General features: G+C 38.9%; 1 protein-coding gene across 1 annotated transcript in view; it reads right to left on the bottom strand.

Annotated features, from left to right (window-relative positions):
* Window positions 1-24,408, bottom strand: part of si:dkey-215k6.1 (transmembrane protein 132C) — a 265,444-nt gene that overhangs the window by 208,513 nt on the left and 32,523 nt on the right.

Genomic DNA, 24,408 nt, shown 5'->3' with positions numbered 1-24,408 from the left:
TCAAATGCAGCGCTATTGTGTTGTCAACTCATCAGATATACTTGGAAGAAACATGATTTCTGATTGGCTCTGAGCCCGGTGGAGTGAGAAACGGGAAACTAGCTAACATTAATTAAGGTAATCGGAGATCGGTCAAGCCGCATAAAAGCCTGTGCTTGTTTAAGAGTGTGTGTATGAAGTGGTAAACCTTTGGCTCAGTGTAGCTCGAATATCATTCCTCTTGTTTAAAAACAATTAGGGCATTGACCTATTCGGGTTTCTTCTTGTTTATTCAAAACCTCACAGGCCTCTCGAGAGTCTCAGTAAATTGTTTTTCACCAGAGTTCTGGATGATCCAAAGTATTATGAATACAGATCTATATTGTACAATTTGGTAAATATTTAAAGGTGATAAAATTGTATGGATTACTGCATCTTACAAAGCCATTTTCTTACTAAGTGTTAAATGGGGCGATCAATACTGCTCTCGTATGTGTGTGATCATCGTCAGGCTGGAGCAAGAAATGATGAGGCAGGTTTAGCTGTATCTAAAATGTTTAATCTGTCGTCAGGCAGAAATGCCTTTAAATCCTTTTAATGATGTGAACTGTGAAAACAGACACGACATGAAACAAGTTTATCTTTTGGCTCACAAAGGAACGTTTGCTCAGAAAGGGTTTTATTAGTAATCTATGAATATCTGTAAATATTAATAGAATATATTGGAAAGCACTGCAGTACATGAGTATTTGTCCACTTAAAAATCAACTTTATGACTTGTTACTGTAGATAGGAGAGATGAAACGAGACAGAGAGACAAAGATATACTAGGCTATATCCTCCCAACCCACACACACAGACTTAAATTATTAACACTAAGGATCTGAGAGAGAAAATTAAGGTTAGCCATTGGTTCTGTTAAATGATTCAAAAGCAATTTATTTCTCTTTTGTAGTGAGACCAAGAGAGAGGCAGGGATAGCTGTCTTGTCCTTCATTTGAACTGAAAACTAACTGATTTAAGAGATAAAAGTTAAGTGTTAAAACTCTTCCACCAGAGAATGTACTGGGTGTAGAACTGATTCTATCCTCAATTTCTGTGTTTTCCTGCTATAGATGTATAAAAGTTGCATATGTAAAATCACTTGTACATGCTATACATATATTTTGGAGTCGCTGGTAGTGTCTTAACCATGTTGTTTGGTTACGAGGACTTTAATGTTTCAAAGAAAATTAAATGTAGAAAGCTTTTCATTACTGTTTTAGTGTCATTTTGGAAAGCTGCAAAGCTGGCTGTACAACAAAGGTCTGAAAAATCTCTCCAACTACTTTCTCTGCATATCTGGATCAGTGTTATTCTGGATTCTGAAGGTCGTAAATTCACTGTCCTCTAACTTCTGATTTCAACACACCACACCTCACACACATCACATATCTATCAACCTCAATAATACAGGGCATGCAAGCATGTAACTTGAACATTTATGAATAAAGGACCATGCATTCTTAATATACAGATATATTTACTTTGAATGTGGGATTTCCTGCATTTATTACATACTCTGCTGTCTCTCTCAGACCATATGGTGAGGAAAGCAGTTGGAGCTGGAAGGTCACTGACAATCACAAAAAAGGTTTTATTTCACAGCTTAGAAGAAAAGGTCAGTGGAAGGGATGTGATTTCACCTCCAAAACTTGACCAAAGAAAACAATATTACAAACTTTTGGGCTTATACAGGTTTGAGTTGGACATACTAGATATTATTTTATGTTAGCGATTGCTGTAGCATTTGCAGTTTTAACTCTACTAAAGAGTTTATTTAATCAGATATTATTCAGATTACTGTGCTGTAAGACTACATATTAACTTACAATGACACATTAATGGGCAGGGTTAATGTAAATAGCTGATGTAGCTTTAGGCTTAGCATACTTTAAGCAGCTTTCAGTCAGTCATTACACAGCAAACATGAAGCTCAGTCCCGTGGCTTAAAAGTAGACAGAAGTCACATTATCATTTATCTATCCATTTTCATCTCCCTCTCTCTTTCATTGCTATAGTTTTGAGGGGAAAAAGCCATTATCATCTATCCATGTCTGCTTCTATTTCCATGTCTGTCTCATTTCATCATTTTTCCCTCTTCCCCGATATTCCCATGGCTTGGACCGAAATCCCATTTATTCATACATCTATCTTTTTTCCCCTACACTATTTCACTCTTGTTCTCCGACAAACCATTTGGGTCTTTTTCATCCTATGGCTGAAAAGGATGTTATCTATTTCTCTATGTGCGCCTTTGAATGCAATATGTACAATAGGCACACAAATTTCCATTTTCAGCCACCATCACTGTTGTGCTCTATTCACACATTAGTGTTAAGTAATGCAAGTTTATTGTGTTAAAATTCAAATGGATAGTTAAAAAAAAGAAAAACCTACTGCAGCTCTTTTAGCACAGCTGACAACTGTTGAGCTGTTAACCCATGCTTGTTTTCTCTGTTACCAGAGGGCTTGTTTTACTAAAGGACAAGATGTACATGTTACAATACATGTGTGGTTTTTCCCCCCTTTTAATTAGTGTTTGTGTGCAAGGCACTGTGTGATCACTTGTTTCAGGGCATCGTCTCAATAATTCACAATCTTCTCTTGTCCAGAGGCAGCATGCGTTACATCCGCTCTCTGTTCAACAACTTGTGCATGTGTTTTTGCATGAACGTCTACTTTCAGCTCTGTGGAGTATGTATGCTTATGCGTGAAAGTGTATGGTTACCTATATGTGCATGCCTCTTTGAGTTTGTGAGCCTAATAGTGTGTCTGACAGCATTGTATTACATAACCCTTAATTATAACTCGGGAGAAAATGTGACAGCTTGTGACCTAATCCTTAATACAAGCATTACATTTGCACAATTCCAAGAGAAATGTGCATGTGCAAGTGTCAGGGTGTGTAATTTGACTATACCAATTAAACTAAATGTGACAGTGCTGCAAACACACACTTCAGTTTGGAAATGTGATGACTTGATAAAGACACAATGGTGTTGGCTTTCCAGTGCGTGTTCATGTGCCAGTGCAATATGCGAAGTGGCAAACAGAAGTGTGTGTGGTTCTTTAATTGTGTTGAATGACAGATCTATTACTGCAAAGGAGTCCATTATTATCAACATTAAGAGGCCTAGCGGAAGCACGCAGACATGCACGCAATCCCTATCATGCTGTGTGATTAAAGCTGACTAACGTGGTTAATGTGTATGAGAGTGTGTGTGCATGTGTGTGTGTCTGTGTGAGTAAGTGTGCATATGCTCAAAAAGGAGTACAAAAGCTGCCACTTGGCTTTCAAGGCACTTGCTAATATGGCTTGTAAAGGCTTTTCATCTCATTTCCCTACATGTGCACCTCTTCTCTCTCACTCTCTCTCTCACACTCACACACACACACACAAACACAAATATGTAATATTGTGCCTATGTCTAGACTAATGAGTCAGCTGAATCACATAGAAGTAGAGTTACCCACCATCTTCACACACATGCATAATGACGACTTACCCTCTCTTTACACTTTTATCCGGACTTTTAACATTCCATCTCTTAACTAATGCTTTAGCTTTCATCATTATCCCGCTATCCTTCCTTCTTTTTTTTTTGGGCCCATCCATCGTATTTCTTCACAATTGGTCTTCCAAAATCTACTTTTCAGCAGCAGCTTCTCGCTACAGAAAAGTAGCAAAAGAGCTGCTTCTCTCTTGTTGAGCTGGGAGAACTTGAGAGAGAAGCAAAGAGTGAGATGGAAAAAAAAGAATGAGGAATCTGGTGCGTACTGCTGTGATTTCCCAGCACTGTTATTGGACAAAAGGCCCGCTGTCTCCCTTTTGGATAGCAGCAAATAAGCTGATTAACGCAATGCAACCAGATAAACTGCCAACAGTGGCCCATATACTGTATCACACTGTAAGGAGGAGGCAAGTGTTGGGAATCATTTGGTTAAATCATGCTGCTGATTGGTCACAGACACCACTCTTAAATCAAACACAAACAGTCTCTTGTTACTGAAGCATTTGTATCAGTGCTTTCACTATGCTGCCTCTCTACTATATCTTGGCCCTGCTGCATCACCTTGGGTGCAATAATTCAGAGTGACATCCATCAAGAGCCTGTAGTCATCTACAACGATTAGACGTAACACTCGCCTCCAGCCTATAGCCTGTCAATCAGACGTAAGGCAGCATGGGCCTGTAGCAAATCAGAAGTAATATACAACAGAGTGATGATTTGTAGAAAAATATATGTAGGGACAAATTAGACAATATATCCTAACCTAAAATACTGTCTTTTGAATGCAACCATGTCAACTAAAAGCAGTCACCATAGTGAGTCATTATTAACCCTGCGTGATCTAGAGGATATGTCATGGCCAGCATTTTTTTTTCCTTAAGTTGGCAACAGTGGGTCCACTTTTTGGGCGGAGTTCAGGCTTGATCACTTCCCCTCACACCTGGCCTGCATTGCTTTGTCAAGCTGGCTGTTTTTAAGGGCAGTGTACGCAGCAGATATCTGCCAGATCGTCTTCACCCCTGCGGCGGTAATCAGGCCTCTCTGTTAACAGCTGTTTTTTTTAGTTCCTGTTCTGTGAATAATTCCTTTTCTTCTCCGGTTCATCTCACCTGCTGCCAGCTCAGTTCCACGCCTCCAGTTTGTCTCCTCCGTTGAGCGTCTGCACTGCCTCCTGCGCAAACTGCTTCAGCCCTATTTTGGATCCTGTAAATCCGTCATCTTCAAATCACATCTTGACTGCCCACTCTCCACCATTGCCATGTACCTGTTCTCTGGAATGAGAACAGGTAAATGCCCCCCTCCCCGCCGGCACTGAAAAAAGTAACTGTGTCATCCTCCATCTTTACCTACAGCTTGGAACACCCCTATTAACTTTCTTTTCTCCTTCTTTCCAGAATCCCCAACCAGACCCTGAGTTTCCTTGTTTTTTTCTGACTGTCACATTGTTAAATAAACTTTCTGTTAACTGCTGAGCAATTTTCCTTAGTCTGAGTTTTGAGTCCTGACTTCCCGGCATCACGGCAGGATAATAATAAATGTAACAGTGTTGACACTAATTTTTTTAAACTGTTGTGCCTAACAAAAGAAAGCATTACAATTCCATGACAAGGGCAGGAGTTGCGTTCGTGGGGCTTTGGGCAGTTTGCACATTCCTCTAAGTATTCAGCAATCTCTATTTACATAAATCACGTTCTGATTTATACTGACCACATAAATGCTGTGTATCTAACCTTTGAAATATCAAGTAAAGTCATTGTGCAATTGAATTTACACAGGTTCAGTGATAATAGTTCTTTCCATGAACCGTAAAGACCTCTTGCTCAGCTAAAAGTGGAGAATCAGCAGCAAACACATTCATACATCAATCAGTGTATGACATAATCTGACAAGCAACTGTCCCCGTTTGCAAGATATGAAAATACTCAATGTGACACGCAAGCTTCAAGCAGCCTCATGAATGCTTAATAGCAGAGCGAAGAGAAATATAAATGGTAAACTATGTAATGTAGAATTTTTAGGTTTGTGTTAATACACTACAGTAATATTACATTCTAAGCAGGAGGTTGTCTTTGATGGAGACCTTGAGGCTTCTCTTTATTTTACTTTATTTTTTCTTTAGGTTCACTGCCCGATTACTTGTTAGAAGGTACTACAACTTTGAATACTTGTATGGTTAAATGTGATATGATTATATATCCTAGATGGGAGTTTTTCTGTACCTGCAAACAAAGCAGAATCATGGGAACATAAGAATAAGTTCCACATTATACTATGGTAACACGATCCAAATATGCTTAAGCGTTACCCACCATCACCTTATTATCAACAGGTTACTATCTCTTTAAAGTGTGTTTATAAACATTTTTACTATTTTATATACTGCTACCATTATCACTAATAGGTTTTGCCTCATGGGCATACAGTTGTTATTACAAATATTTTCTGGATCGTCATTACTGAGCTACACATATTTCAGTGTAATGTTACTCAGCTTTAATCATTGTTGATACCTTGTCACATCCATATTGTTTCCACCTCATTACCCAGCTATTACCACATTATTACTAAGCTGTGCAGAAAGAGCTAGCACCATCTCACTTGTTGACTGCACTTGTTTATGCCATAATGCTATCTAGGTAGTGATGTCAAATGTTTGCAACAGTCTTGGTCCCAATCTTGATACCCTACAGCGAGGCATGTCTCCTGCTCAGCCTTTTCAATCTGAGCCCAAGTGTAACCTAAGTAGGACAAAATAGTAGACTTAAAACTGAACTGGATGAAGTTGTGGATTATCAGCAGGTTGTTCACATCCTAGCAGGAGAGCATCCAGTCTGCTGTCTTTGATAACAGTTTTAGAGCATATCTCACTAACTAGCTAAGGTTATTGTAATTTCTTGTGAAAAACGTAAGAAAACCATTTAATTTTAGTTTTTAAAAGTATATATAGATTTAGCTTATAATTTGTGGCACCTGTAAGCTGTGATCTGTATTTGAATAAAGGCAACAAATGCTTTGGGAGAGAAGTGGCAAGAACACATCCCTGGGTTTTTAAGAATGTGTGTTGACTCTTCAGCGTGATCCTACACTTCTCTTTTTTTGTTACTTGCAAAGCTGGGGAAACTTACAATACTATTCATGTTGCTTCTTGAACATTACACTGTAATAGTAACACTCAAGAGCAGACAGTCCACACTGTGCATGCAAAGTAATAGCGGTTTAAGTTAAAGCAGACAGTAAACATTTTTTTAATAATAGAAATGTTGTATAGGAACAAGCAGTTAAGAAGGCCAACAAGTCAATTCAACATAGGTTTCTCTGAAGAAATCATCACTTTTATTCATTCCATATTATTACTTTTCCCAACTTTTCCACTTTTTTCTCCACAGATCCGTATAAATGATCTTGCTGTCACTAGTTTCTCATGTCAGATTCTTGTATATCTCAGACAGATTCTTTGTCATACTGTCGTTAGCTCTAAAATGGGTTTAATCAGTTTCTCTATTCCCTCTCTTTTTTCTTGAAGGATCTCTCTTTTTTCTACAAGAGTAAATTTATACAGAATTACCTCCCACTTCACTTCTCGGTTACTGCGTCTCATTCCCTTTCTGGCTCTCACCTCCTTGCTGAGTTTTGTCATGTTGCCATCCAAGATTGTGGAAAAATTTTAGCAACATTTTGAACAGCTGGCAATAGAGAAAGAGTGAATCAGTGCCGTGTTTTCTTGAATTGCTTTTATGCAAATTTAAGTGTAGTGCAATAGGATTACATAATCAAATCATACCAGCAACACATCCATAATCTTTGTAAATGATGCTGCTTCATTTCTACTTCCCATCTGTCATTTATGTTAGTTTCACGGATTAATTTACCAGTTCTCTTTATTTCCTCATGCTGGCATATCCTTGTAGGGTTTTTATCATATGTTGCCTTTTTTTAAGGAAATTACATATAATTGACTCATCTAAAATACAGAACTTATGCAACTTATGCAATAGCATGGGCAGCAAAATGATGCATGTGAGAATCTTTAATAAAGTTATGACTTAATTAAGCTCTTTTTTTGTCAACCTGCTAGTTCCCTCGTGCTGTCTGTGTGATGTCCAGAAATTGGCATGTGAGCACTCTCTCCTTAACCTATAGCAGAAAGGGACGGAAAACAGCAAGCGTGGGAAATGATTGATTCTTGCACAGGTACACGATTCTTCTGATATTGTCAGAAATGTATGTGTTTTTAAAAAAATGATTGTGATTGCAAGTGTAAAAAAGTAACAAACATATTAAAAGAAATCCTTTAGTTCTAAAGTCACAATGGTGTGGTTTATGCATGGCTTTAGCTCCTCTTATGGTATTCACTCTTATTCCTCTCCTTTCCCCCTTTCACAGTTTTCACTCTCTGTATCGACTCCCAACCACCCACCCCCTCCTATGTGAAAACCACCACTTCCACACTTATCTAAATCAATTGCTTGATTTGATAAACCTGCACTCAATCCCATATAATTGGATTCATTCCAGTTTCTGTGTGTCACATCGTTCATGGAGCCCCTTTTGCACCTCCTGTCTCCCCCTCGTTTTTTTGTCCTTATAAAATAAATATTAATTTTAAGGTCTCACTCTCTTTTCCTTTCATTTTATGCCACTGTTTAAAAATGAATCTTTGTCAGTTCTTATTTTTCACAAGTGGCCATCCTTCTCATCTCTATGTTCTCTAGAAAAAAATGTCTTTTCCCCCTTATTCTGTCTCACTATTTGCCTATTTCTCTTTCCATTCTCTCTCACTGTTTTGGACCCTTTATTTATTTATTGTTACATGTTAAATGTGCATACACAGTATGGATAAAAGTATTGCACCACATGTCTTAATCTTTAAATTCAGGTCTTTTCAGAACCATTGCCTCAGCTGAAAATGAAGAACCTAGTCACGCAGTCTGCTTTTACAAACATTTGTGACAGAATGGCTCTCAGGGGCTTGAGCGGGGTACTGTAACAGGATGCTATCGTTGCAACAAGTCAGGTAGTAAATGGTATTATTGCAAAGTGAAAGCATTAGACGGACAGTGACAAAGTATTTGAATTTACAGAAAATGCTGAAGCTCATAGTGTGTAAGTTCCCAGTGCTCTGCTGTCTCAGTAACTGCAGAGTTCCCTCTCTGGCATTAACATCCGCACAAAAACTGTGCACTGGGAGCTTCATGCTAAGTGTTTCCATTGCCGAACGGATGCTATACATGTAATGTGCAGGTGGCTCAGTACTTTTGTCCATATAGTGTGTAAGACTGGCAGGATTATGTTTATTATGATTTCTGAGTATTCTTGAAATTATCTCTAAGTAGCTGTGTGCATATCATTTACAATCCAAACACAAGTTCTTTCGGATCATTTTTATATAAATAGTTCCTAAATATACCTTTGTCCTGATGAGCTAAACACATTTTGCTAAAATAATTTCTGTGGCATTAAAAACAAAATGATGCAGCATATATATCTACTTTTAGCTTCGCCTTTTCCTTTAGAAAGCAGTCTGTCAGTTTCTTTGCTCAAATTAGAAGTTCATTCAACATGTGCAATATGTTAACATACATAAAAACATATGTACTGCATACACAAACACATTCAGCAAAATGAGTGGTCACTCACAGTTGAATAAAACAGAGATAACTGATTCATGGCCGCTTAAGTGACATTATCCAAGAGCACGAAAAAAGGAAGAGAGTGAGACAAATAGACAGAATACGAGCCAGATGAGAGTAGAAGAGGGGAAGGAGGGATGAGAGTCTGAATGGTGCAGTGACAGAGGAAGGCATGGTGAGAGGTGGAGAGAAGGTCACGAGGTTTTTTGTTTGCGAAATGAATCCTCTCACTGCACGCTTTAATGTAAGAGCTCAGCCACTTATTCAGCCAGGGAAGGAAAGGACATGGAGGAGAGCTAAGTAATTATAATTTCAGGATGTACTTTAGAATATTCACTAGTAACCACATCCATTTTTTTGTAGCAGTTCAAAAGAGCACAACCTGAGCTTTCCGAACAACCTATCTTCTGGATGAGGCTATGTGTAGTGGGTGTAGCAGTTTTGAATACTCTTAAAAATGAGACTTCTGTGCCTAAAGATTGTAGCTGAAGTAGCTTCTGTATTCTCACTGGATTAAAATCATATCCCACCAGATTTTCTCCCTTTCGCCCCCTGATCGCTTTTTCTGTATGACCATGTGACATTGCAGCATGACGCAACATACTGTATGCTGAAATATTAATATAAATGAAGGTTGACTACAACAAATAAGATTCATGGTTTGCTTAGGTTACTTGTGATTGTAAATTGGCCACCTCTCCTCCTGTGACAGCTGTGATAGGCTACAGCCCCCACTACCTGGAATTGGATACAAGATTAAGGGGATGGACGGATGGATGGATGGATAAAACAATGGATCATTTTGCCCTGTTTACCCAAAATTGGTCTTCACACTTAACATTGTCTGAATTAGGCGAATTAAATCATTGCATTGTATGTAAGGAGTAAAATAACATGGGGAGTAATCAGAAAAAAGACCAAAAGAATCTAAGTGCTGAGTAATGAAAGCTACTTCACTTGACTTAGCTTTATTCTGATTACACAACTTTTGTTTAAGTGTCTTAATTATCTATTCTGTAATATAAAATGGCCATTATGTTAGTGATGGTACTGTGGTAGATTGCATTTTATTGCAACACGCACACACACAAAGGAAAACATGTATATTCCCTGTTCCAGGAGGTTGCAAATTGGTTGCGAAACAAAGTGCTGCTCCTGGTTTAGAAGACTGCCAGGATTGCCTTTTGTCTGCAAATACTCGCTAACTACTTGCCGATTGGTAGTACAGTTTGATAAAATCCAAGACATTACCCAACTATTACCACATTATTACTAACACATGGTTAGTGATTAGCTCTCTCGCTCTGTCTCTCTTTGAGTAAAAGCAAACAGGTGGAAGTAGTGTTTTATCACTACAGTTTCAACACTATTCCCACACTACTTTCACTTTTTCATGATAAGGTTATAAAATTGGGAGATGCATAAAATTCATCTTCTATGTTAGCCTGTGTCAGTGTCACAGACTTTCTTTCTCATCAAAGATATAAAGACACACAGAGTCTAGCCTGGTGGCAGTTTTTTAGGCTTATTTTATATTATTTTCATCTTTTGTTTCATTTTCACTTGATAAGTAGTTTTATTACCAAGCAATCTGCATATAATACTGAAGTGTCCCACCCCCTTCTGTTGTTAAATTTGAAACGATTTGACTTACTTACCTTAAACTATTCAATTAAGTTCAGGAAAAGATTATCATTCTCAAAATAGGCCTTTACCAACATTAACCACATGTTACAGAGCCCCATTTTCCAGTCACACCCTTATAATAGCTCAACTGGGGATGGGAACTGTAAACTTGTCCCAATAAAAAAGAAACTAAATAATATAGCCCTCAGGCATTTACTAGTTTTACAGCATTTATTATCTAAAATATTACTACAGTTGGCATAGTGGAGCAGTTTTACTATCACACATGTTGCTGAGAAACTGAACTGAAGTTCAGCATGAATGCATAACTCTAGGATACCGTCTCGATAAGCAGGATTTACAAAACAATTTAGAATTAAGAGTTAAGGTAAAATGGTCTGATTTCTTTCTTTTCTTTTGTATTCTTGGAGTTTGGAGTTCCCTCATCACATCAGATACTGAAGTAATGCAGTAATATTTGTGTCACTGTTATTACCTTGTAATATTACTATAGGACTTTTCAGCCACACTGATGATTGTTGCTGATGTTACTCAGAGGTAAAAAAGTATTAAAACAACTGTTTACACAAGAGTTTAAGCATATGAAAGTTGTAACCCACTTGGTGATTTTACTACACTCACAAGCTAAACTTATAAAGTTACTATGACAATACAGAGAAAATGTTTCATTTATGTTGACTTGGTCATAAGGAGCAGAGCAGAAAGAGCTGATTTGTAAACAGTTAGGAAAGTGTTAGATGGTGGTCTGGTTTGCCGGCTGCATGTACGTGCCTACGCTGAGTGATACTGACAGGCAGATATGTTTGAACAACTGGAGTCCTTATTAAAGATGGCAGCTGAGAGCAGAACATTGTATATTTAACATCAGGTTTTTACTATAAAATATTTATTTAATTTGGCATTTCAAGTAAAAACAAGAATAATAAATCAAATACCATAGTCATAACTAATGGAAGTCTTATAAGGAGCAGCTTCCATGCACTGGCTAATCAGAAAAGATCAAGCTCCAGCCTTTAAACACCAGGTACTTTGTTATCATTACTTATTTTTTATTTCATTATTATTTATTTATGTATTTGTGTTTTACACCACCGGGAAAGAAAGAAAAAACAGAGATTGAAAATTTAACCAGTAACAGCTGCAAAGCTGTAAGGCTGAAAAGAACGACCTTGGGTTTTCAGGATATAGGACAGCTGTGAGAAATCTGAAATGAAACAATTCACTTTATCCTCATCCCACAGGTACAGTGTGACTTTAAAATCCCCCAAGAATGATGAATTTTAGCTGCATTTTGTACGTAGAAGACACAGCTTGGTCTTAACACAGTGACTTTAAGAGCAGAAGGAGTTAAGAGGCTGTAGTTAAACCAACCTGTTTCACACAGATGTTGAACCGTAGAGCTTCATTATGGACAAGATTTTTTAAAGATATGAGGCGAGAGCTCTAAAAGAAATAGGCCTGCAAATGTGCATGATATGACCCCATTGGGCATAGCTCTCCTGTAATTTTTAGGGCTGTAAAGGTTGAAAGAGGGTGTTTTGAAACACAGGAGACACTCTGTTAAAAACCACACATAAAAAAAATAATACAATTCCTACAAAGCTTTCTTTTAAGGGCAAAGCACTCTTATGCCAAGTGAAAAGTGCTTCTTAGAAAGTTTTCCACCACAGTGAAGAGGAGGAGGGAACAGTTGGGAGTGGGGTGAGAAGCACTTGATGGCACACTCTTGACTTGTCTCTGTTTGAAAAGCTGAACCTGCAGCTAAGAAAATCTCAAAGCTGTTTTTGTGTATTCTTCTGTGTGTGTCAGTAAGCACAAGCATGTAAGAATCCACTGATTATGTGTAGTGAAGTCAAAGCTTTGAGAGAAAAACTGATCAGAAAAGCCACCTTTATTTTCCTTTTCCCTCTTTCCCAGATAAAGATAAAAAAAAAAAAGATATATATTTTTGAGAAAATAAGTTTTTGATTATAATTTTTTAAATCAGGTGGAGTACAGAAACTGAAAAAGAAAAAAGTGCATATATAGATTGCTTTTTTTCCTCATCTTCTTTTCCTATAAATATGTACACTCACCCACAGACATACATTTAATAAGCAGCAACAGACAAACCAAACCTGAGAATAAATGCACGCTGACATACTTACAGAGAACAAACGCAAAGATCACCAAAATCAAATTGCACATGCACAGCAAACAGAACAAACACAAATACACAGATGCACACGTAAAGCAAAAAGGCATGCTGACACATTTGTTCAAACACACACGCATAAACACACAAACACACAGTAGGTTTTGACAGGATCGCGCCCACATAGGCAAGCTGCAAAGAGAGAGGGAGAGAAGGAGAGAGATGGAGGTGGGGGAATGAGGAGAGGAGTGAATGAGAGGGAGAGGAAGGAAGAAGAGAGAAAGAGCATAAGGGACAGCAAGAGAGAGAGAGAGAGAGATGGGAGAGAGGGAGGGGGTGATAGAAAGGGGAGAAACAAAGTGAAAGGAAAACAAAAGAGTGACAGACAATATAAGAGGAGAGAGATGTGCTAGATGAGTGATGAAAAGATGAAAGGGACTTCCTCTGAAACACCCAGCCACCACAAATCAAACACTCTATCCAATTATAGCTCATCATCAATGTATCAGACACACACGCGCGCACACACACACGCACATACGCTATCAATCCAATTTATAGGTATGTTAAATACTAAAAAGCAAATGACACGCAGGTCAGTACCTCACCTTTTAGAGTTATATAGCCTTAGTTTTATTTATAATGATCTGAAAAATGAGCATCATACATAAAACTGCATCATATGACATGTGCCTTTACATGTGAGAAGATATTTCTCTCCCAGTGAAAGAAGTGGAATGCATAAATAATGCTGAGACAGTATAAGGCCTTCTCTGCACTCTATTTCCTCTCTGTCAATACCACGGCTCGGTTCCTCACTGTAAAAAAGTAATTCACACTATAGGTGTTCACATGAGTATACTGAGCTCACTTGCACCCTGGAATCACCCTGTTTGGGGTCAAATTCTAGGTTTCGAGTAAGAGGAAATTTGTTTGGCTCAAGCTTATTTTGTATCTGGAGACGTGCTCTTAAGGTGGTTTATCTCAGATTCATACCTACACAGTATTTATGTGTTTTTTTAATAGTTTTGGGAGGGTTAGCGGAAAGGCAGCATATATAACTGTGATAATGTGGGTTATAATTCACAAGTGACATCAGTGAGGACTTTTGAGTCACATTTACATTTGGGGGAAGAACAAGTCAAAGGAAGTGAGTACACCCCTGTCACTGAAATAAAACGATTCAAAATGGTATGAGCTCTTGATAAGTAGAATGATATATATATAATATAGTCAGTAAAACACAAGTTGGAAAGTCTGTCATTACGGAAACAAAACGAAGTATACATACATTTCAAGTTATCCTAATCCCAAGTGAACTCTTTTAAAATGAGATGTGAAGAACCAAACTAAAACGTTCTCAGTTGTAGTGTCTGTATATGTGCATATACCATCTGGTCATATGCCATATGGACATTGCCAGAAAAATTTTTAAAAAGTCACTGAGACTTTACCAAAACGCATGAATGAAAACACAGCTGTAATCGGGAGGTACGGGATGAGCTATAGTTTCTATAATCAAAGAATGTCCTCCCAGAATGATGCCACAGACAATTGCACAATATAACACTGGAAAGCAGACAGGCAAGTGCTTCAGACTTGGCACAGGGGTTATCAATGGAAATCTGAGTTTCTTGTGACAGCTCAGACAGTGTGAAGGACCTCTGTGGATGTTGGCCAAGGGGAAAAAAAAACGGTGAAGCATGGAGGTGGAGTGTGACGATGTGGGGCTAAGTGCAAAAGGTGTTGTGGAGAGATGACATTTACAGATGGGACCATAAATGCCTGTGAATACACCAAAATACTGGCTGACGTAATGATTCCCAGTCTCCAGAAGCCTGGCAGAAGAGGAGTATAGATTTTCCAAAGAAACAAACAGTACAAACTGTGACCTGGCTGAATATCTCCCCTGACTTGAATCTAATAGAACACTTTTAGAACACTCTTTGCTTATTAAGCAACACAACTTTAGCATCTTAGCTCTGTTACTACAACAAAAAATTCATAAGCTTTGAATCACAGTAACGAAGGGAGATAAAATGACTTTTGTAACAGTGAGTTAATACTTTTGGTTCTCTATTTTTTTTTAATAAAAGTTTTTCAGGGCAGTTCTAGCTTTTTTTTTGATAAGACAGTTAAGAAAAAGACTGGAAATGGTTTGGGGCAGACTTAAACGCAGGCTCCTGCAAAACCTGTAATAAAGCTTAAACAGGTGAGCTTGTAACAGCCCTTAATATTGTGGTATAGCATCGCTGAGTCATGAGTATAGTGGCAGCCTTTACATGATGTTCGTGTATCTGTTCTGAGAGAAACCGTACCATTGTAACGGGCTGGCGCCGGCGACTGCCTAACCCTGCACATGTATGTAAAATGGTAAAAAATGGCCTGTATTTGTATAGCGCTTTACTAGTCCCTAAAGACCCCAAAGCGCTTTACACATCCAGTCATCCACCCATTCACACACACATTCACACACTGGTGATGGCAAGCTACATGTAGCCACAGCCACCCTGGGGCGCACTGACAGAGGCGAGGCTGCCGAACACTGGCGCCACCGGGCCCTCTGGCCACCACCAGTAGGCAACGGGTGAAGTGTCTTGCCCAAGGACACAACGACCAAGACTGTCCAAGCCGGGGCTCGAACCGGCAACCTTCCGATTACAAGGCGAACTCCCAACTTTTGAGCCACGATCGTATGTACGGACAGAGTAGAGCCGTGGACACCTGGCTGGTATGGTCTTGTGCAGCTAACGACAAATAAAGGTCTGTTGTTCTATTTAACCGATTGGCCTCCGAGTTGTCCGGCTAACCTCCACACCACATGCCCGCTGGACCTGCTAGCCGCTTCCTCCTCACCAGACTGCTGTTACAAGCTATAACAGCACACTGGCCCTACTTTTAGTAAACCTAAACAGTTTTAAGAAAAATAAGAACAAATGCAATGCTGTTGGGTTGAGAAACACTGCACTTACATTCATTTAAATCACGGTGGAATCACTGTATCCACTGCTGTACAGTACACTGTAAACAAAGATCATATTTTCACAGAGCAAATTTTTAAGTAAACAGTAATACCACTGGTACCAGTATTTTACAATAGAAACCAGCTTGGCGCAGTTAACTGTGAGAAGCTGTTATCAGATTTTCACTATGAACTCCAGAGCAGTCCCTTGGTCCCCATTTTTAAATAAGCCTGGGCCCTAACAATTCCTCAGTGATCCATGAGACGCATTTATTCCATTTAAACTTCCAAAGAGCCCCCTCTGGAAATATTAGCTTTAAGAGTGCATCGCTGAAACAGGCTTACAAGACACCCGTGCTGGAAAAATATATCAGAATCTACTATATCATTACAAGCAGGGCCCCACTGCTCTTTCAGCATTTACTCTGTGGGCGTTCGCTGTAGTCCTCGTTCATGCATTTGTCCTGTTCATTTGTATACAAACATATTTTTGTTATTTTTTTTTTAACAACCAGGGAAGTCTTTGAACCTCTCGGGCATTAAGCCCAAGAGCAGTAGCGTGTCAGAAAGAAAAACTATTACTTCTGGATGTGCATATTTGTAATGCCATAGTAATATGTTTGTGTGATCTGAAGCTCCAGCTAGTCTTGCAGTAATGTTGCAAAGTAAAAGAATACCTTCCAAAAGATCCACTCTGTTGTGTTAAAATCTGGCTCTTAGCCTCTCCTTTCTTCCTCTCACCTCTTCTATTTTCACAGTCATACTCACAAACAGACACACACACACACACACACACAAACACACACACACACCATATGAGGTCCAGATTGGACCAGGCACTCCTCCCAGAGCTGATGTAATGTATGGGTGGGGAGGAGGAACACTGGGATAAGGAGGGTAGAGCTCAGAGGGAAAACCGCATGTGTGTTTGGGAAATTTGAACTCAGTACGTGTTGTCAGTGTATATGTTAGGTTTTGTAAATGGATTCCCCAGTGAGCTCAGTGAACACTACAAAGCTTTTTTGCCCTTCACTCTCAAGCATTTTCCTTGCTTTTAGTAACATTTTTTTTTCTTTTGTTGCATAGAAATCAGCACTTAAATGAGAAACTGCTAAATATAGTACTAATGCACAGTTTTGACCTCAGCGAGCAAATACTCTTGGCAATTTTTATTTACATACTTTGTTACTTAAATGTACATTCATTTAACCCCTGAGGAGAAATTTAAGTCCTTCTCTTTAAGTGGTAGTCACTGTAGAGGTCGCTTGCATTTATCATGTGCATCTATCATCTACCTTCTACTAGTGCAGACAAGACTGTTTTAAACATTAGGCTGCAAAGGAGGATGGTATATTTTAAAAAGAAATCCTTGTAAGCACAAGGTAGTTACTGGATATTATTTTATAACTTGTGACAGCAGAGAAGAAGCAAAAATTACTTTTCCAAGTACATCCTCTGAGGGATGAGACTAAAGTGCAGCAGGAGCTGAGCAAAGATGCAGCATTAAGTCATATTTCTAAGGCTGCTAAAATGTGTGACGATGTGTAGCTTGCAGTAGTGTCATTAATAATATTTTAAAAATATATATTTTGCATCATTCAATAACATACTATTTGTTAATATGACACCTCAGAGTTCTAATCATCTTTTAAAATCACACAGTAGTACTAATGATTTCATTTTTAGGGCAGCGTCCTGTTCAACAATTTTTCTCCCTCCCCACCCTCATCCATCTCCCTCTGTCAAAATGACGCTCAGCCCTGTCTGACTCATCCGTGATGTTGCGCTGCTATGCCAGCTGAGACATCCATCTAAACAGACAGACTGACAAACGTGAACACACAGGCACACTGAGACATGGAGCAATACTGATACAGACTGAGAGAAACTGGAAGTAAATGTCTGGATAAACTCGTTCTTGCACGCACAAGTATCAAGTACATGCATATGGATAATCTACATTGAATCATTGAATTCTGTCACATATCAAGATTAGATTTGTTTCTTTGTCAATTACGAGCCCGTCTTCATTCCCAGGACGTCAAATACTAGTGTTTTGTCAAAGCTGCTGGTGCCTAAGAAATACACACAAAGTGTCCTTTGGTCTGTCTGCTGAGACGCACACACAGAAGGCTTAAAAGGACCCTCTAGCATCCCATTTAAACACACTAATGTTGCAGTGTGCGGGATTATTGCCGAAAAGGGGCATATTACAACCCAAACCAAATCTTTTCCTAAACCTTATCAAATATTTTTTGGTGCCTAAACCTGACATGGATCATAGTCCCCTGGCTGACAAACCTGTCAGCCCTCCAGCCACTTTATCACTCTTTAAAGAGTTTTGTTATTTCTCGGCATCTAGTGCTTCTGCTGTTGCACCCAAATGACTCCTTTTGAGTATGCCAGTGACACATGTGGAATCTGACCCAAGGGCAGTATTTGACCCTAATGTGCTATAGTTGCTCCAACAGTGTGCCTGCCAAGACTTTAAGGTAACTAAAATTTGCTCAAACAAATGCAGTAACACAAGGTATGAAAATGTGAGTATAGGGTTTTCAGGATGTTCTTGAAAAAGATTATATGTTCACTTTGGAAACTGGAACAAACAAACAACAATCTAGAGATATTACACACCTGAATGAAATGAACCTAAAGGGTTTGTTCATTCAGTAAGCACTCTCTAGCACAAAACCATTACAGACAAGTGAAAAAATGCTGGTAAGGCACACACACAAAGACAAAGTCACAAAAACAAAGTGATTGGAACGTAGAAATTTATATGTGAAAAGAAGAGTGGTAGTCTGTGTTGATTACATGAAGCAGAGCTGTCCTGCAGAGTTAATTTTGTGGCATAGAACTGAAAGAGTTTAATGAGCCGGAATTGCCAAACCACAGTCTGTAGGTGGTTTGCTGGCTTAACAACAAATTGTACTTCAGTGAACATAAAAGTGGATCACTGAAGCCCCATAGACCAGCGTTTTTAATGAGCCAACACTGCTTGGTAGATGCATGGATGGATACTGAAGTGATAAGCTCAGGTAATTGGTGTTTTATCCAAAATGTCTAAATACTTCTAAAACTTCAGTCATATAAATCAGCAGTTAGGGCTTTGGCCATTATTTTGCCTGATTGTGGGCACTGACTAGCATAAATGTCTGATAGCCTATAGATCAACTGTGTATTCTTAAGAGTCACCAACATAACCGTTTTTCTAAGACCATTCAAAAAACACTCTATTTTGGGTTCCTTACAAAAGGTCCAGGGCCCATTGTAATTTTTAGTTAAAAAGCTGCAGTGTGAAGGTCACAGCATTGCTATGTTCAAAGCCCAAGTGAACCGAAAGCACAAAGGGAAAAGAGTGCAATAAGCACACATACAATATCGAGTGCATGTGTTCATGTTTGTGTGTGTGTGTGTGTGTGCATGTGTGGACCACTCGGGGACAGTTTGCTTTTTACACCAACACTCTCTACAACCGCCACTTCTTCCCGTTTCTCTCTCACTGCCTCCTTTGGGATGACGCTAACAGCTAAAAGTGAGAGAAGCCGGGGTGAAGGTGGAACAACTCGGGACAGAAGAGCAGAGGAAAAGTGAAGCAAAGGAGACACTTTTAGAGAAACTAAGAGAAAGCGTGCGGCGCTTCTAATTTGCTGACGAGACAAGTACATTTTCTGTAGTGTGAGAGCCGATCCCCCTCGCTGTCACATATTGCAGTTTCAGAATAAACTGTAAAACAATGAGCAGTAATATTAATTTCTTTCCTAAATATGTTTTCATCCTTGCAATGATGAATGTACGATATGTAATGTAGCTATTTTTGCAATATTCTGTAGCAGAGAGTCCAAAACTGTACAGATTTTTAATTTTTGAATCTGAAGAGCAAAGGAAAATGAAACAGGAAAAGAGGAATACGGAATGACTCCTGTGGAAAAAGGCCTAGACAAAGTGGAGACAGACATAGATATTCGTGTGTCACAGATTCTTTTTGAATGGCAAGTTCTTCAGAAACTGTAGAACAAAAGTTTTGTGTGATGTTTAGCTTTCCTGTTTCAAAATAAAATCAAAATATCATGAGCTGGAACTATTTCTGAACGTCACTTTGTGAGTGTTTTAAGGTTCAGCGTGTAGAACACCTTATTCTAGAAGGGGTTGCTCTTGTTTTGCAACAGCATGTGGTGGCTGCTACAGATGCTAATTGTTTCCATTCTTGTTTTTTAGCCAGCTTGTCTTACAGATCACAGGAGGCGACGTATGTGTCTACAAAGCAGCAGACACTTACTAAGCCATAAATTCCCTCCGACAACGAACCTGCATAATGATCAGCTAGATGTTGCAAGTGTTGTGCAAGGAAATATAAGTGCAGCAGAGAGATGCTCGGCTACAAACCAACTCCGGGTGGTTGGCTTACCCATCCAAAAGAGCCAGTCAGGTAGGGGTTATACTGAAAGTCATATTAATTATAACTTTAGTCAACAGAAATATTTTAACATAGCATTAAAGCCCAAAGTCACTGCTTTTTACTGATACTGAGGATGACCTTGAAGCCAACCTGTAAAAGTTGTTTTCTTGTGGTCAAAGAATTTCTCAGAAAGAGAGAAAAAGAACTTATGTTGGCCAGAAAAGACAACAAGGCCACCAAAAGTAGTGAGAACAAAGCGATATTGTTCCACCTTTAGAATGTTTTGTCTTGGTGAATCTGGGTTACTGTCTCTGTGTGTGTTTGTATTTTGTATTTTTTGTGCACTTTGTGAATACTGCTGCATGTGTGAGCAAGCATGGCTCGCCTACATGATTGTATTATTTGCAAATGTGTTTGTAACCATCTAAGTGTATATAGTGTACATGTAGGCTAGACACTGGTGGATGTATGCGTGTGTGTGTTTGTCATAATTGCAATTGTAAGACTCAAAGTGAGAGAAATAAAGTAAAACAGTATGTGTGAGAGAGTGTGTGGAGCTCCTCTGGCCTCCCTAGGGCTAGGGGTACCAGATGCACTGAGCTTCATCATCAGTGCTAAAAATATACATGAGCACACATGCATGTGGGAGCAAATATACACACATGAACACTGCTGCACACCACTAAAACACAGGACACATTAGCAACATGCCTCACTGGTTAGCTCCGCTCCTTTTCATTCATCACAGCCTCTTATAGTTCTGTCTTTCTAAATCTGTTTTATATTGCTCTGACTGCCCTCATCAGGATTTGTCTCCCCTTTTTCTTTCCAGCAATCTGATTGTGTCTCTCACCCACTGTCTGTCTTCCTGTCCCTATCTCCTTCTGCTCGGAGATAAGTTGTTCGGTGTTTGCATCCACATATCTGCCTCTCTCAGGACTAAGTTCCCCTTTCACTCATAATCTCTTCTCAGCATCTCATGGAGTTTGTCAGTCAGTTTTCTCAGAAGCTGTCTTTCCTCACTGTTCATCCAAAGAACTACTACAAATATTCTCATAAACAAACAAAGTAGCACCTTAGCCAGCGGCTGTTGTAACCTTATACATCTCTAAATTTTCTGATGAGTACCCAATGTTATATATATTCCCTATAAATACTTAAAAATAGAAAAGAACCATCAGAATTCTATAGCTGCCAGGTGTAGTCCAAACAAAGAGATATTCAACATGCAGTGAAAGCAGAGATGTGAAGGGCAGCTAAATATTGCACTGTATATCCATGAGCTTGGGTCAGCCACTTCATACTAACCTTGGTAAAATTCTTTTTTGTAAGTTGCATTAATTTGCCTTTTTTAATTTTTACACAAAGGTAGCACAGGTAGTAATAATTTAATTCACCGTTGTCTGTTACTGGGATTATCTTCCTGTTGGCTCTCATTTCTATCTGATTTTCTCTCGTTGTCACATTTCTTTCAGACCTCCTGAGCAAAAGCTAGCAATACAACAAGTAGTAAAAGGCCAACTACTAAAGATGCAAACTCATTAATAAAATGGTTACCCTGTTCAACGTGTGTGCAATTCATTTAAATGAGTGCTTAACTAGGACACTTTGTAATTTGTGACCTGACTTTTTTAACATTTAACAGTGTTTCTAACAGTGTTTACTGCCAGTGCCATCACAGTGTCAAAGGCTCACTGGTAGTTTGAAACCAACCGTTGCCATTTTTTCTTTTTGTACGTAACAGGATCTCCTGGCTTCTTCTTATTTCCAGCATCCACAAGCATCAGAGAAAATCTCAGCAGCATCAACAGCAGCTCAGCATACTAAAATATACAAAGGTGGTGTCTCCTCCCTTTTTAACCACTGCCTTTGCGTGAGAGGAAATTATGATAGGGAGGTAGAATATAAAAAGGAGAGAAAAAAGTTAAGTAAAGCATATGACAGGAGGCGACAAGAAAAGAGGAAATGAGAATAAATGAAAAGAGGGACTAAAGGGAAGTGGAGATGAAAGAAAATGAGAAAAAAGTGGAGGAAGAAGACATTAGGCAAGAAAAAAAAGGTGCTAAGAGAAAAAATAGCAACAGAGAGGAAAGGCGGAGACAAGAAGGTGAGTTCTGATAACACAGGAGGAGACCCAGCAGGTAGAAACTATCTGCAATGTTGTCTTAATCACCTTTTAATCTTTCTCAACCCCCCCACTTGTTAGCATGCTGAAACTTGGACTGAGGCAAAGGGCATTAAGAAAAAGAGAAAAAGATTTTCAGCAACACGAGGCGAGAAAATAAAATCCCACAGAGGAGATTCATGGATGTAGTGAAGAAGGATGTGTAGAGGGTAGATGTGACAGAGGAGGATGGATATGGACAGGGTGAGACGGAGGTTTGATGATCCACCATGGCCACTAATAAGGGGAGCAGCCAAAAGAGGAAGACACCACCACCACAGTGGATTATAAATCAAACAATCACAATGAGATTGAAGTACAGACTGAATTTTTCAAGACTTTAACAAAACTTTAGATGTAGTCTCCCAGTTTTAGAGGCTCATTAGTAACTAGACGAACCAAAAACAAAAATTCAGTCAATGAATGTCTTCCTGTCTGTTTGTCTGTTTGTCTGTTTGTCTGGTTGGTTGGTTGGTTGGTTGTCTGGTTGGTTGGTTGTTTTCAGAACTGTGCGGGCTCTTTTACATATTTTCTGGCAAAGTCAAATCTGGACTACTTAATGAATGAAAAGAGTTTGCAAACATCCACTTTCATTGCACTGCACATTTCTCCTTTTTTAGAATGCACTAGATTCTTGATTTGGCCAAAAGTAAGGAACCCAAATGTTTGTGTTATCTCTCTGATAGGTTTGTTTTGTTTTTTGTTTTTCAGCTTTCTTCACTTGCATCAACATGTCTTTGGGCTTCAAATTGAGGACTGCACAGCTACCAAATGCACATTAAAACTTGGAATCAACTCCATATTTTTATATGTGCATACATCACTTTTCATTCAATTATCCAATTACTTTGAGCCGCTGAAAATGTGGAAATATGTATAAAATTGTTGAAATTCACAAATAGTTAATCTAATACTTTTTAAAATACTTCAATCACGTCACAGTTTGACATGATTAAGGTTTGATTTAAAATCTACTGCGGTGGTGTACAGTGCCCAAACGACCCCAAAGAATGATTACTGTCACTGTATTAATATCTCTCATTATTTCAACAGTCTCTTAATTTTCTTGATGCCATTTCAGTTAGCAGGGACAGTTAGCAAGGACGCTGTGTGAACGCGTGTGAGCATGTGCATGTGCGTGCTGGTAGGGACATGCATTCCTAAGGGACCCTGCAACAATGCGACTCGGTTCCACTACTGCTCCAAATAATACCAACAAACTGTCAAGCTTCACACAAGCGTACACAAACACAGTAGCATCTAGGCGTAGGAGGAAGCTCAGGAAGCTCAGTTGATGGAAAATCCTTAAAATCCATCAGTGTTTTGGCTCTTGAGACTGTGTGTTTGTTTGCGTGTGTGTGTGTGTGTGTGTGTGTGTGCGTGAGAGAGAGAGACATGGGGTGAGAGAGAGGGTGAGAGACATTCTGTTTCAGTTTGGTGAGCTCAGCACCCACATCCTATATCTAGGGATTCAGGATGTGAGTGTGCATGCATATTTGAGAAATCCTAACAAGCTCATTCTTTCCAAATAACATCTAAAATATATTAATATATTCCATTGCTTCATGACAGCTAACCAGGACACTAATAAATAAACTAATATGAAAATACCCAGAAATAAATTAATTCTTTTTCCCCCCCCAATACAAATGTGCATTTTTATCTCAAATTAACAGAAATTTGGCTAAAGACCTAGCGGATCCTCAGTAAACGTCCAAATCCTAAGCCTTTATCCAGCATTTATTAGCACAGCTGTGTAAACTTGACACTCATAATGTTTGTCTCATTAAACAGTCTTTAATATGCATAGTGAAAACAGAGAAAAGGATTAAAGCAGAGTGAAAGTTTTGATTGTTTGTCATGACTGCTGGATCACATTTGGGTTTAAACTTCATTTTGTATGACAGACAATACAACTTTACCCTCAGCTTACTTTGAA

The sequence above is a fragment of the Oreochromis niloticus genome, linkage group LG12 (genome assembly GCF_001858045.2).
Source record: "Oreochromis niloticus isolate F11D_XX linkage group LG12, O_niloticus_UMD_NMBU, whole genome shotgun sequence".
Taxonomy (NCBI): domain Eukaryota; kingdom Metazoa; phylum Chordata; class Actinopteri; order Cichliformes; family Cichlidae; genus Oreochromis; species Oreochromis niloticus.
Note: the sequence above shows the minus strand (reverse complement) of the source record. Positions and strands in the feature narration are given on the sequence as shown.